General features: G+C 46.0%; 1 long non-coding RNA gene across 5 annotated transcripts in view; it reads right to left on the bottom strand.

Annotated features, from left to right (window-relative positions):
- Positions 1 to 14,023, bottom strand: part of LOC117879905 — an 80,477-nt gene that overhangs the window by 53,808 nt on the left and 12,646 nt on the right. For 4 of the 5 annotated variants that reach the window (XR_004646416.1, XR_004646417.1, XR_004646414.1 and 1 more), the window contains exon 1: positions 1,047 to 2,979. This is a non-coding gene — a long non-coding RNA (uncharacterized LOC117879905). Of the gene's footprint in view, positions 1 to 1,046; positions 2,980 to 14,023 lie in introns of those variants that run through there. The other variant, XR_004646415.1, reaches the window with a different exon arrangement.

Below are 14,023 nucleotides of genomic sequence, written 5' to 3'. Positions count from 1 at the left end.
CATGAACAATAGCTGGAGAACATAGAAGGATTCTCTGGATGGCATGTGGTGGCAGAGAGTGGTCAACTGACCATTATGAATGTCCTGGAAAATTAGGGTGAAATGCCCAATCCTCCTTACTTCACTCATCAGGTTTACCATCTGCTGCCTATCAGGGAGGCTAGATGAGTTTGGTTGATTGATAATCAGTCACAGAGCACACTCACTTGTAGAGCACCAGAACAAATCTGGCCTCAGTTTATGGTGACATTTAATGCCACCTAATTTGCCATCTAATGGCTACCCAGTGACCTCTCTGAAAGGAGCTGGTCTCAGCCCTAGAGGATAGTCCAGTTAAAAAAGCTCCTTTTCCAGGTGGCCAAACAGGTTTTGAACAAGCTAAATGGGCCTGTTTGTCTTCCACTGAATTGTTCAATGGAAGCCAAATGAACAATTCAAAAAGAACCTATGTGAATTTCCACTAGGGTATCCATTTTCTTGTGGACAGAAGCCAGCATTACAAAAGTGGACCAGTCAAATCATTGTTGGCAAACTCAGTAGGAAGGCAGAAGACCGAATGGACTTGGAAAGTGAATAACACTCTGTCTCCTAAAGCAGTGGTTCTCAACCAGGGGTACATGTACCCCTGGAGGTATGCAGAGGTCTTCCAGGGGATATATCAACTTATCTAGATATTTACCTAGTTTTACAACAGGCGGCATAAAAAGCACTAGCGAAGTCAGTATAAACTAAAATTTCATACAGAAAATGACTTAATACTGCTCTATATACTATATACTGAATTGTAAGTACAATATTTATATTCCAATTGATTTATTTTATAATTATATGGTAAACATGAGAAAGTCAGCAAGTAGTAATGTGCTGTGACACTTTTGTATTTTTATGTCTGATTTTGTAAGCAAGACAAATCAGACTCCTAAAAGGGGTACAATAGTCTGGAAAGATTGAGAACCACTGCCCTAGAGAAGATTCCTGAAGGTTCAAGGCACCTCGGCAATGTGGTGCAGACACGCCTGGACTGTTGCTGCTCATGCTATACTTACTTTGCGGGGATAGATAGAGGGCTGCAGTCGCAAGAGCTGTTCATCTGCAAGAAGAAAAAGAAAAAAAAAGAGCTCAGAAATCCACATTCTAGCACAGATACATGTGGTATTATTTGCAACCTGTGTGGGATCCCCCTTCTGACCAGAATATGTTTAACTTGGAAATCCGGGTCTATCATTCAAGAGAGAGAATATCGGTTTTTATTTGGACTCCATAGCACACAGTGAATACGCTAGGGGTGAATTTGGCACATTGCCTTGAAACCCTAACCCATATTTACTTTTACAGAGATTTTGCTTTTCCCAATACTCTCAGAGCTGCTGACTTTTTACATCTCTGTTGTAATTTGATCCTGTTCGTGCCTGTCATGTGACTGGCTCAATTTTTGTTATTTAAAGTACAAAAGACTAGTATTTTCCACTCTCTTGTACCTCTTATTAGATTAAAAAAAAATAGAGTGGAGATCTTATCTTAACTAACCATTGCCACTCTGAAATGGGTAGTGAAGCACAGAGACTATATAACTTTTAGCTCCTCTCTGAAGGATCTATTCCAGGGGTTCCCAAACTTCATTGCATCGCGGCCCCCTTCTGACAACAAAAATTACTACGCAACCCCAGGAGGGGAGACAGAAGCCTGAGCCTGTCCAAACCCCGCCACCCCTGGTGTGGGGGGCCAAAGCCTAAGCCCAAGAGCTTCAGCCCTAGGCATGGGGCCTGTAACCTGAGCCCCGCCATCCCCGCAAATTTAAACCAGCCCTGGTGACCCCATTAAAACAGGGTCATGACCCACTTAGGGTCCCAACCCACAGTTTGAGAACTGCTGATCTATTATTCCACAGTAACTAACTCACACGTATTAGGCACTCATAGTGCCTAATATGCTGCTAGAGCGACACACAATTAATGAGGAGCAGAGCTACGAAATGAAAAATAAAAATGATCAAAATGTAAAATTTTCAGGGGGGTTTTTTGGTTGATTTGTTTTCAGTTTTTTTGCAAGAGAAAAAATGGCATTTTTAACTTGGTCTAATAAGGACCTTCCCTTCTTATATCTATCAAAATGAACATTTTTATATTACTTTGGGGTTACATTTTTCAAAAGCAGTCAGTGTTGGTCTAACTTTGCTCCCATGGAAATGAAGGGGAGTTTTATCACTGATTTCACTGGGATTAGAGTTAAGCCAATGGTAAGTGCATTCAAAATCCCATTTTTAGCACACATCAGCCAGCAAGACTATTTTTATTAAACACATGATCTAAAGACAGACAAAGCAAAAAGTCTCCCATGTTGACACTGCCATCCTGTCAAGCTCACAGTTTATTCATACATATTGACATAATAAAGCAGCAAGAAAAGTTGGATGCAGGGGGAAGTTATTTCTGCACTCGTAGTGTTTCAGAATGTTGTGCAATTAACCACAACTTTAAAAAAAAAGAAAGTTATGCACAATTCTACGCTTTTCACTCCTTGGCTCTTTATACATGATGGGACTACCATAGGAAGAGTTAGGAATACAGTTCAACAAACTTAGTATAGCCTTTATTATCACCTGGATCAGTCTGTATCTCTTTGTACGGACTCCAATCTGTGATGGCAACTGCTGAAGCTGAAGTGCTGTTAAGTGACTGGTCATTATCCCTAGCTCTGGGTCTCGCAGGCAAGCACCCAGATACACAGCCCAGTGTCTGAGACCCTTCTTGGATAGTGGGACCCCACAGCCCAGCTGCTAAGATCCTGGAACCAGTATCTCAGCCCTCCTCAGCCTCCAGTTGCTTAGGCATGTTCCTTCCAGTGTTCACCTGGCTATACGAGCTATATTTTTCTCAACTAATCCCTTCAGTAAAGCCAGGAAACACTAGGGTTACCATATTTCCACAAGCAAAAAAGAGGACACTGGGGACGGGGGGAAGAGCCCCGCTCTAGCCTCACCCCCATCCACTCCCTCCCACTTCCCACCCCGATTGCCCCCCTCAGAACCCCCAACTCCCCCGCTCCTTGTCCCCTGACTGCCTCCTTGTCCCCACCCCTGCCCCCCCGACCCATCTAACCCCCCCTGCTCCCTGTCCCTGACTGTCCCAACCCCTCTCCACACCCCTGCCCCCGACAGCCCTCCCCCCGCAACTCCTGACCCATCCAACCTCCCCCCACCTGTCCCCTGACCAGGGCCGGCTTTAAAGAGCCCAGGAATCGGGCTGCACTCTGGCCGGGGTTGCGGGGCTTGGAGCTGGCCGGAGGTGCTCGGCCGGTGTGCTCGACCGGAACCAGGGCCGGTGCTGCTGGGGCCCGAGCCGGGCCGGGCCCAGGCCGGCGCTGCTGGGGCCCGAGCCAGGCTGGGGGTGCTTGGCTGGCGCCGGGCTGGCTCGCTCGGCCGGAACCGGGGCCGGAGCCATTGGGGCCGGAACCGGGGCCGGAGCCGCTGGACGCGGCTCGGCCCAGGCCGGAGGGAGCTGCTTGGCCAGGGCCGCGCCTCCCCGGAGCTCTCCTCCTCGCGCCCCCCCGCCCCAGCTTACCTGCTGCTGCCTCCCGCTTGCCCCTGCTTCTTTTCAGACTTCCCGGGAAGTAGGGGAGGGGGAGGAGCAGGTGGGTGGAGCGTTCAGGGGAGTGGAGGAGGGGGAAGACAGCTGCAGGGCCGGACAGCGTGGTAAGACTGCAGGGGATGGGGGGAGCCGGGAAGGGGCTTTGGGTGCCCAGCGGCGCTTGGCCGCCGCTTTTCTGTCTATAAATAGCTGACCGGGGGGAAATCCCAGACATTTTTAGATTTTTAAAAATCCCCCCCGGACGGCTATTTATATACTGAAAAGCCGGACATGTCCGGGGAAATCTGGACATATGGTAGCCCTAGGAAACACAGGCTTAGCAAAGGAATTTCCTAAACACACACACTTTAGTCTTAGATTGCTCAGAAGAGTTACAGATCTGTAGAAAACAACACATTCTTGAATTTAATATCCTTGGTCTGATCTTTTGTGAGTCTTTGGGTTTGGTAGATCCTTTAATGAGGGGAGGGGCAAGGCCTTCCTGCCTTCACTTCCTCCAGCTAGGTCTTCTGTTTCTGGTGGTAAGATGGCTCGTTTTGCTGAGGAAGTATGCCTCTTCTCAGCTTCTGACACCTTTTCTGTCCTCTTTCTTCTCTGGCCTTGCAGGGGATTTTCCATGCACCAACCCCACAATCCCACGACCAAACTTCTGGGAAGAGTCATTCAAAGTCAGCAGCCCTGCCAGTTGAAACCCCACCGCTCAGTAGGGAAGAGTTGTTGACGTTGATGCTCTGGATTGCTCCGTCACCACTTTCCAGGCACAGTCTCTGCACTAGGGGTCGAGTTCCAACTACAGCATGAATGCTCAAAGTCCACTAAATATAACAGTCAAAATAGAGGCTGAAATACAACAGACATTCACAAAATAAAAATGGAATTCATAAGTTGACACAGACATAGCCCCTGGGCTGTCACAGCTCCATCTTATTAGCACATTAATGCCCTAGTTCAATCACTATGATGTTCAGCCTGATTCCTGTTTACATTAAGGCCCTTTTACGCTGCTCTGGCAATGCAAAGGTTGCACCGTAAAGTGGGTACAAATTTAATTTGTGACCTGACAGAGGGGTGTGATGCAGCCTTAATGCAAATGAGAATCAGCCCCAGGTTACTTTATGTGCTCTTAATGGAGACATACATCTGATTTCTCTCTCTAACATACCATTAGATTCTGAATGACTCAAGCAGCAAGTGTAAGATGGACATTTGGCATCCCACACCAGACAAACAGGGCCATTTGTCATGTGATTCATAGATTCCAGCCTCAGCCATTTAAAATGCGCTATAGACCACTCACTAGCTCCTGGTTCACTACAATGTCCCAGCATGCACCATGTTAAATAACCATGGAGCCTTGCTGGTGACAGCCTACCGGGACTCAGGAAATGGGTTATTCTCATGTGATTGGTTGTTTTAAGATTGTTTGATATTCTTAGAGATACAACACAGGAAACATAAGAGACCATTAAATACAACAAGCAAAACACCGCTAAGTACAGCCCCTATGGGTTGTTCTCTGCTCTTGTGGTAGGTGTGATGTCACAGGATGGGGCAGGGTCTGATATGCTCCAGCCAGACCTCCCAACAAGATGTCAATAATCACTAGCAGACACAAGTGTAAAAAGAAAGAGCATCCACATTTTGAGGAATTATGCAGATAACATAGCAGCAGCCCTCCAAATTCTTCCTTACAGAGAATCTATCAGAACTGGTCCAGCAAACAAGGTGGTCACTAATCACTTATTAGTGATTTTCATTCCAACAGCCAACCTCCTTTAAACCCATTCTAGAAGCAACACGTTCAACCCAGAATTGTGAGAAATTGTGAGCAAGGGGTGAGAGGCAACAGATCAATCTGTGACAGTACACATTTCAGGTTCAATGGTTTCAGTCTAGCAATGTTATAAGCAGTTGGAAAAAGTGATCATAGTGGGAAGTGTTAGGCAACCTCAGTAACAGGCATTGCTACATGTGCACATTATAATAAATATTAGAAAAAATATTGCTGATATACATATTTAGATAAAAAATTGGGTTTTATTTTATTGTGTTCTTCTCCCCCACACCTCTTAGATTGGAAACTCTTCAGGGCAGAGCCAATGTCTTCATATGTCTTTGTGCACAAAGGGATCAGGGCCTCTAGGCTCTCCTCGAATGTAAATATTAAATAACAACAACAGACCATTGTCTCACATGGAAATCCAGAATTAATAAATGGGTAAGAAAGATAACCTAGTGCAGACTGGAGAAGTGGCAGTAGCAATAGCCCAATTTCTGCTATGGCTCAAGAAGTAGAGCCAGAATGGGGACTCGAAAGGTAGTGTAAAAGAGAAGGGCAGATAATAAGCATATGAGGGAAATGGTGGGGTTGGGTGCAGAACAGAGAATTGGAAACTTGATCACATTTGGCTGTGAAGAAATGTGTCCAGTGAGGCCCTCATCTGGCAGTGAGCTACAAAAGGCTGCATTGTGTTGTCTACACAGCGAAGATCTGAGTGCGGGATGATACCTGCCATGGGTGAAATTCTGGCCTCTTGAAATAAATGGAAAAACTCCCACTGATTTCAATGGTGGCTAGGATTTCACTCCATGTACATTGGCAGCACGGGAAGGGTTAAAGACAGAGTGGCAGCCCTGACTCTATTTCCTGACTTGTGGGGTTTATCTCAGAAGCTTACATTGTTTTCGTTGACTTCTGCTGTGCCTGATCTCCTCTCCATTGCCAGGCACCGCCCTCAGCTCCAAACCCAATCCCTTCCTGGTCTCCACCGCCACATCCCCCCCTTCCACTGTGCATCTATTTGTCAGTATAATTTTAGTGCAGTGAGAAGCCTGTGATCCTAGCTTCACTTGCCCTAAGATATTAAAAGGAAATCTGGTCATTTTTGGGACATGCCTGTTGCCAGCAGGGGCATCCATCCTCGTCACAGGTCTCCTAACACCAATCACCAGTGTGCCTCTGCGGTAAGACAGCTTCTCCAGTCAGTCCTTTGGCGAGCCAGACACAGGGGTAAGAGGACACTCAGGGTCAAATCCAGTGCAAGTATCTTGTCTGGGCACTGGGACTCTGCTGGGGATGGTGGTTGTCAGGTTTCCTCCAATCCATGAGAAGAGCAGGGTAACCTTAGTGGGCCTAGCACCCCTTACTCAGTTCATTTTGTCAGCTCACACTCCCACCCCCTTGGTCTATTCTGTCCACCTCTTGAGTCCAATCAGACACCCTATGCTGTGAGCGTTCCGGGGGTCCTGATTGAACTGATTCTGCTACCAACCATCCCTCCACATCCAGCAAGCTATGGGCAGAATCTGCCCCTCCAGGCCAGACTCTGCTCCTAGCCATGGTGGAATCTGGCCCTCTGTTGCGAGCAAAAGGTGAAATGACTAAAGGATAGCATCATGTCACTTGATGCTGAGCCAAGCTAAAGGGATTGGGTTTGGGTGTTGCTGTGTTCCCTCCCCTGCAGGAGCAATAAAAGGGGTATTTATAACCTGTTGTGGCTGGCTCATCTTTCAGGAAAGGCTGCAAGATCCAGTCCGCTAGTCCTTTGAGTTCTGCAAGGAAGGAGAGAAAGGAGGAGAGGCACAAAGCGTCTCGTGCCTTCCTGATGATGGCAGAGGTCCTTTTCAGCCATAACCTTTTCTCCAGGACAGCAGGGTGCCTGGCTCTCTGCAAGCAATCACACTGTAGTGATCTCCCTCTGAAAGTGGCCTCAGCTGCTAGGGCTGACAGAGGTGACATTCAGCAAATGCAAAGGGTGTTAGAATGATAGAATGGAAAGAGGGGTTCTCTCAAATCAATGTGCATTCAAATCTGGCTTCTCATGTCCTGTCTATCAGTGATTGCCCAGCACCACCTGGGGGGACAGCCTCTCCTGGGTGAAGAGAGGAATTCTCTCTTTGGGGTTACTCAACACAGGGCTTCCCCTTGACTGTTCTACAAGTAAAGCTCCAACTGAAACTAGGAGAGGGTCATACTCTCTCAAGGCGTGAGAAGGAGAGGAATTTAGTCTTACCTTCATAGGCTAGGGTGTTGTCTCATGCCGCATCCTGAGGGGGTAAGACTGCACTTGTGTGTGGGAAAACTCATTTGTTGATTTAAAAAACCTCCTTATTTCTTTCAACATGAACATCTTGGCTACTTACCAAATAGCTCCCAGTTTCCTTTTATTGGAGAAAACTGACCAGGTAGCTCCAGGAACACCTATTCTTCCAACAGCTTGGGGGTGAGGGCTGACACCATGCCATCATGTCACTGGGACAGCTCTGGTGAACGTGGTCCTGTAATTGATTGTGTTGCCACTTGCCTGCATTAGCCTACTCTGCACTGAGCATCTGAGGAACCCTGGGCACCACAAAGGAGAAGTTACCATTTTTGTGACTATTTCATCAACCTAAAGTGGGAAAACAAAGCCACACAAGAACGTGTTAATAGGAGATCTAGCTAAGCCCATTGCTCTGTCTCAGATGAAGTCTGGTCCTGCGGCTAAAGCACACGATCAGTGGCCAGAAGATGCGAGTTTTATTCCTGGCTCTGACATTGACTTTGGATAAGACCATTGAGATATTTTCCAAGTAGCTATGATTTGGGGGAATTGTTGTGTTTGGTGCCCAATCTGAGCTCTACTGAGCATGAGTTACAGGATTGCTGAGCATGTGCAACTTCCACTGACTTCAAGTAGTAGCAGACTTGTAATTGTGGAAGCTCAGCACGCGTGAAAAGCAGCTGCATGGTGCTCAGGCACTCTGCAGGAACTTATGCGCAAAAGTGGGCACGGGGCTTAGGAAAAATAAAAAGGGAATGATATTTTTTCTTAAAGCTCACTTAAAGTTTCCTCTCAAAGTACTGCCTATTGGCTGGATCCTGCGCACCACTGAAATCGAGTGTTGCCAATTACTTAAATGGAAGCAGGGTCAGGTTTTCAGAGCAAACATACATTCTGACCTTTGTAGATTACTCTGAAGCCGTTTCTAAACCTTTATAAGGAGTGAATACAGAAGCGGAAACATCAGCTAAGTGCAAACTAAAAAACAACACCACTCAATATACTGGAAGGGCAAAGAGTGGCATATACATAGCCAAAGACAACCGACACTAACACAACAGACAAGTGGAGCAGGTGCCATACTAATGACTCTGTGCCTGCTTCTCCATTGCACAGATGTAAAGAACTGCCCAAGGGGCAGGGCAAAGGGGATGTGAAAAACAACCATTCTGATTGGGTGTAAATAGCTACACGAAGTGTAGGACAACTGAGAATTGGGCCTTCTGTCTTCACCATTGCTATTTGCTGGGCTACTGAAGCAGGTGCCAGGAAGATACGTAAGGGTTTGTCTACATACAGAAGTTCAACAATTTAACTAATAGAGTTTACAATCCAATTTGGTTGAATCAGTACTTCAATATAAGATACTCAAACTGGTTTAACTTAAGCTGTCAGAGAGAGTAGAGCAGCAAAGGAAGAGAAAGAAATAGAAAGGTTAAGTGGATAGAGCACTAAAGAAGTGTGATTTCGCTACTCCTTGGTAGACGCTGTACCGACTACATTGTGAAAGTTTGTAGAAGCTCTTAGGAAAGAGAGAATTCCTCTAGGTTACTTTTTCTTACCTATGAGGAAAATGTTCTCTATTCGAAGTATTGAGTAGATTCTCTGCTCCCATTCACTTAAAGAGAGGATCTTGATCTTTCTTATGGCATGTAAACTCACTGCTGCTCAGGCAGGTTTTCTAAACTACACTGGAACGGGGTAATAGGCACCATTTGGCCAAGTGGATGAGGGGGCAGTATCTTCTGATACAGAGGCAAACAAAATTAAATAATTCTGAAAGAGAGCAAACTGTTAGCACCTTTCAAATGAAGCTAAAATGAAATCCCTGCTACCCAAGGATTACAGATCCAGGCCCACCACACATGAATCTCATCTGTGAACGTCTTGCAAGCAGACAGAAATGCACCCAGACTCCATATCTTGGCATCTTGGTATCTAGAATGCTTACACTACAAAGGTGAGATAATGTTGTGGGAATTATTCTCTCTTGACAAATTCAGAGCTGTTAGAGTTGACAGTCTCCAGCTGGTGAGGAACACTCCTTGTCTTTCAGTAACTGTTAATACTGCTGGCCTTCAAGTGCTGGTGACAGGGCTGTGAGATGCAGGGCTGTGACGACTGCTCTCAATAGGCTGTGCTCATTGGCTCCTTGCTCATCTTTGTGTGCGTAAAATGAGACTTAGGCTTCAGTTCTGTGTCTTTCCCTTTACAGTATGCAGAAGAGGGCACTGGGGAGATCACAGAGAAACACAGGAGAATGTTTCTAAAAGCCTGACAGCTGGAGAGGGTACTACAAAGAGGCAGCCAGCAGGGGCAAGCAATGCTCTGGAAGGTACCGGAGCTCCTCACCAATGTCTAGCTTCCCCACGTCACTCATGCACAACCACAGTAATATGATGGAGGGGAAAGAATTGTAGAGAAACCAAAGGATCAAATCGATATCTGCCTTGAGAGTGAACTTCACTCCAACAGGGAAAAGTGCTCCAAGGTCTCTGGGCCCTAAAGTGTGTGCTTCCTGGGAGTGGGGGTAAGGGAGATGGACCTTTGGTTGAAGAGGAGAGCAGTTTGTTAACTGGCGGAGCCTCTATCAGATCATGCTGGGCTCAGCCCCCAGGATTCCCTCCCAATGAAATTTCTGCTTCTAATAGAAAGAGCTTTTGAAAACATGGAGACAGTATGACTCAGGGAGGTGGCAAAAAGCAAGACTGACCAGGCCAGATTACCCTTCCCCCTGAAAAGTTATTACCAGAATTCTTGGGTTCCACCCAAGCCTCCTGGGAGGTGTGGAATTTTTCCTAGTCACTTTATCCCTTAGCATCTTTCCCTCTGGCTTGTATCAACCATTAATGGCAACTTTTAAGCTGCTTTGCTTATGCAATTTGTCTTACGGCCAAGCCAGCATCAGGCATGAGACCAAATACCTTGTGTCTGCTCATGAGTCACAGAGAAAGCACGCAAGGAAGTGAAAATTAAGCAGAGCTGCATAATGGACATTTTAGCAGGAACCAAGAGAAAAGCAGATTGTTGCCAGATGAGCAACTTTTTTCTCCAGCCTCCCTTGAGATGCTCCTGACACCCTCTGGGTCAACTCTTGGTTGCCCATCCGTTTACAATCTTCGGGGTCAGAATCCCACCCACCCATCAAGAGGCTCCTCCTGTGAGGTGCTGAGCATCCTCAACTCCAGTTGACTTCAATGGGAGATGAGAGGCACTCAGCACTCTGCAGTATTTTGTACTAGATACTTGGAGGGAACGGGCAGCAAAGTATTTGTCCTGGACACTAAAATTTGTCATGGGGAACTGAGGCAGCCACCTGCTCCATATACTGTTTCTTCCTCCACTCCCCATGTTCTTCTCCCAGTCACATATGGGGACAGTGCTTCCTTCTTGCAACCCATCTATTTCTGAGCTAATTCTGTCTCCTAACAAATTTGTCTGCATTCTCAGAAACACCTCTTTACCTTTTTGTACTGGGAGCTAGTTTTTCTGGCTTGGCTGTTCACATTAGCCTTCCATTTTCTGTCATCTAAAGGTTCAGATTATCCTACAGGAGAAGGTTTGTGGCACTCAAAGCTCCACCCAGGAACCCCCATATTCAACACTGTCATATAATTATGATGTTTTGTATGCAGTATGTCTTGTGAGGTATCATTTTAAAAGTCTTGATTTGTTGAACATTAATATCCTGTTGGATTGTATGTGCTATCATTGTATGTGAGGTTAAAATATTGCTGCATATGTTACTGAAATATGTTGTGAGGTTGGGAACACCCACATCCAGCCTTTCAGGTACAACAATAGAGTAGCCAGATGTGCTGATGGCCCATTAAAGAGAATCCACTATCCCAGGAACTGTCTACAATGGAAACTTCTCAGGGAGAGCACGTAGACAATGGAGACTGCTTGACCTCATAGCAAAACATCTTTCCAACAAACTGGAAGAAATTATAAAGAGGGGAAACGACATCATGACTTGGCCTCACTCCCCCCACAACACAACACTTAGAAACACATCTGGAGGACAAAGACTGAACTGGAGAGGGTGGTCCCGGGCTGGAAGGCAGTTCCAGCCTGTGTATTGAAGATCAGTGACCTGTTTGTACCATCTATCAGGGTGACACACTGCTTGATTCAAATCCTGTTTAGTTTATAGAACTCAGACTGTGGATTTACTTTTATTTTTTAGGTAACCAACTTGGATTTCTATGCTATAATCAGTTAAAATCTAACTTTCTGTAGTTAGTAAATCTGTGTTATATTTTACCTAAAACAGCGTGTTTTGGTTGAAGTGCAAAGGCTAGTGTGTGTCCACTCTACATCGAAGGAGGGGCAGACTGGGTAATGAACTTACACTGGTCAGGCTTCTGACCAGTGCAAAACAGTACAGTTCTGGGGTGCAAGACTGTGGAGAAGTGCCTGGAGCCTCTCTATTGTTGGTTCATGAGTGGCTGGGAGAAGCATGCATGCAACTCAGTTGGGTGTGTCCCTGCCTGTGGCTGGCTGTGAAAGTGCAGCACCTGTCAGAGATTTGTAGCTTGGCAACAGCATCACAGTGTGAGAGGCAGCCCAGATTGGTGGGATAGAGGGCTCGGTGGCGCCACAGTCCAGGTTGCACGCCAGGAACCCCGTCACAGTGTTCCTAAGCCCAAGCTGAGGTAGAACATTGTGCAGAAAGAAAACTTCAAGGAACAATTTTTTCAATTGCCCACAAACCCCAAAACCTCCCCAGATGATTCTTTCAGCCAAGCTTCTGCTTTCAGCCAACGTGTGGGTTTTTGCGAAGGGCTTAGCCTCTCTTCTCAGGAATCTCTAACACATGCTCTTTTACATCCTCACTTTCCCCTTTTATCATCATACTTTGTTTCACTACAGGAGGTTGCCACTGAGGAATGGTGAAAATAGGGCAAACTGCAAAAAGTTTGAAGATTCCACTGGAACCCCAAGTGTGGGTGTTTAGCTGAACCACATCTAGGCATCTTAGGTCTGCAATCGCATGCCAACAGGCTCTCGTAACATTCCCAGCCCCTCTAATTTTGCTCCCAGCATTTATAGTACACCACCTTTCATCCACAGATTTCAAAATGCTTCACAAAGGTGGGTATCAGTCTCCTAAACCATTATAGATGGGGAAATGGGGGCACAGAGAGGTAGAGTGACATTCCCAATGTCACGCTGCAGATCAGCACCAGAACAGAACAGAAACCAGGGGTGAATCCCGGCCCCATTGAAGTCAGTGATGTAAGAGCATGTATGGGGGTGGAGGGTGTCAATCTATCACAGTGACAAAATTCCCATTGACTACATTGGAGCCAGAGTTTTACCCCAGGTTTCCTGAATTTCAGTCCCATGTCCTCTGCACTTAACCTCTGAGAATTGGTTTTCTACTGATGTTTGAAACTTCTGCTTTTAGCCAAAACCCAAAGAAAAATGGTGCAATAAACAAACACATACCTACAGTGGATGCTGCTTAACAGCAGTTCCAATATTAGCAACTTTTACCAGGAACTTATCCCGTCCCACTGAATCTAATGTTAATGGGATTCACAAAGATTTTTTGGAAGAAAGGTCCCAGCAGGAGGCAGGTTTGTGGGGCTGCCACCAGGACAAGAAATGCTAGGACGTGCAGACCAAACACGTCCCAGGGCTTTCTTCCCTGGCTGCAGCCCCACAAACATAACTTTCACTTATTGGCAACTCTTCAATAATAGCAACTTTCTGCTGGGAACTGAAAGGCTGCTACTAAGTGCAATCTACTGTAGTTTAAAGACAAGTGAAAATATTTTCCTTTTTGGATGTGGTTAAATTCTGAACAAAGGTCTGGGGAGAAAAAAATTCTTATATTATCCAAACCCCAATTTGCGCTCATGAAAAAGGCAACAAAGAACATATGCTGTTTTGTGGAAAGTGAATCTGGTTGAGCACACTCCTGGAAACAGGTCCTTGGCTATTTTATTAGCATAGGTTCAGCAGCTGCTCCTATAGGCTGGCTCCTCCCATGCACGTCTCCCTGGTGGCAGTGGAATCAGGTTTTTATGTTATAAGAATACACTAGCCTTGACTCAAATGCTGCTATCTTTTTCCTCCTCCTATGTGCCAGGTCTTGCTGTTACCAGGTCTTTAACTGGGGCTCATTCCTGTCTAGCTGTTGGCATTTCCATTCCTCCTTGTTGCAGGTCTTTGCCTGATGAATCAGCCCTCTCTCTAGCACAATAGAGTCCCCTATGCTGGTACCATTGAAAAAGCTTTTCAAATATTTATAGCATTGAGAAACTGGCAAACCTGGCTGGATAAGGCCAGGCCAGCACAAGCAGGCACAATGCAAGCTTTACCCAAGATTCTTTATAGCTTTAAAATACTGGTGTGCTGCAATGTATTATGCAAAAGGAGACG

This window comes from Trachemys scripta, chromosome 7, assembly GCF_013100865.1.
Source record: "Trachemys scripta elegans isolate TJP31775 chromosome 7, CAS_Tse_1.0, whole genome shotgun sequence".
NCBI lineage: Eukaryota > Metazoa > Chordata > Testudines > Emydidae > Trachemys > Trachemys scripta.
Note: the sequence above shows the minus strand (reverse complement) of the source record. Positions and strands in the feature narration are given on the sequence as shown.